Source organism: Vigna unguiculata, chromosome 5 (genome assembly GCF_004118075.2).
Source record: "Vigna unguiculata cultivar IT97K-499-35 chromosome 5, ASM411807v1, whole genome shotgun sequence".
NCBI classification, from domain to species: domain Eukaryota; kingdom Viridiplantae; phylum Streptophyta; class Magnoliopsida; order Fabales; family Fabaceae; genus Vigna; species Vigna unguiculata.
Window position 1 is genome coordinate 8,250,283 of NC_040283.1, and position 1,735 is coordinate 8,252,017.

The window sequence follows — 1,735 nt, forward strand, 5'->3', positions numbered from 1 at the left end:
ATATATATATATATATATATATATATATATATATATATATATATATATATATATATATACTTTTAGCTCAATTTAATTTTTATTACAAATATCGTTAATAATTTTATCATAACACTAATAATTTAAAAGGGCTAAACATGTTTTTTGTCCTTCAACTCTTAGTAAAAATTAGAGTTAGTCTCTCTTGGAAATTTTGAACTAAACCCATTTAGTCTCTCGATTTTAAAAATACGTGAATTTAGTCCTTTAAATTAAATGTTTTTAATTTTATTTGACGTTTCAAACGCGTTTCTCAACTAACATTGAAACTAACATTGAAGCGAACATATGTGTTATGCGTCGGACGGTGTAAACAAACTAAAATACTATAATGAAAATTATTTGAAACCTCAACTAAATTTAATAAAATTTGGTTAAAATGATTAACATCCACTCATTTACAGAGTTGCGGATTAAATTGGTTCAAGGTTTCCAAAAATGAACTAATTCCAATTTTAACTAAAAGTTGAAAGACCAAAAACATATATAACCTAACTAAAAATTTTAGTAAAATAATATTTTTCTTTGAGGAATCTATCTATGTTAAACATTGAGTGAATAGAGAACAAAGCATTTAGCTGAATTTTCATTTGGGTTAAATATGTTTTTTGTCCCTCAATAGTGCAGTAAGGGCTTTTGGCCCCGGTTGGTTTTGATATTCTGCCCCGGTTCCAAAACCGAGGCATATTAGGGTGAGGCCAAAAAGGGATGGCTTTTGGCCTCGGGTGTGAACCAAAGCCATATAGTTACTCTTCTACCTTGTTTCTACTGTGAACCGAAGCCATTGTGTCAACGGTGGCTCAGCCGCGTCCGCAATGGAGGCGTTCTCGTCGTGGTAACGTGTTCGTGGCGATGCTCGTGGCTCGTGCGCAACAACGATTGTCAGTGGTGGTTTGTGAATCTGCAGGGGTCGCGACAATGTTTGCAGATCTGGTTTTTTGATTTGCAGGTTTCACAATCACAGATCTGGTTTGCGCAAACACTGATGGCGTTGTGTGAATCCGGGAGAGCGCTCTGTGTAGTGAGGTGCAACACCAACGGAGGCGACGCCGCGACGGTGGCTGCAGGATCGTGGTGGCAGCGACGAAGGAGGGTGGTGGCAGCGACGGTGGCAGGGAGAGAGACGAAAGAGCGACGCGACGGTGACAGGAGGTGCAACACAGAGAGGGTTCGCGTTCGCCTTCGTGTGGTTGCAGCGGTCGGAGGTGGTCGGAGGTGGTCGGAGACTTTGGTGGTAGAGGTTGCAGCGGAGAGAGGGAGAGAGGAAAGAGTTGCAGATTCGCGACGCGGGGAAGTAGAAGGGTTCGTGAAATTGAAACCCTAAATAAACCCTATGGCTTCGGTTCCTCTAACAACCGAAGCCATATACCCCTTTTTGGCACCGGGTCTTGTTGGACCGAGGCCAAACACCTAACGACTACTTCACTTTTTCAAAAATGCAGTCCCTTTTTGGCTTCGGGTCTTGTTGGATCGAGGCCTATAGCACTCGTTGGCACTGGTTTTGCACGAACCGAGGCCTATAGTTGTCTTTGGCTTCGAGTGTTAGCTTAACCGAGACATAAAACTTGGTTGGAATTGCAAAAATGCCATCGCGCCATTATATGTTTCGGTTCCTGGCCAATCGAGGCATATAAGGCGAGGTAAAAAGGAAATTTTGCACTAGTGCCTTGACTTTCAGTGAATTTTGGAATTAGTC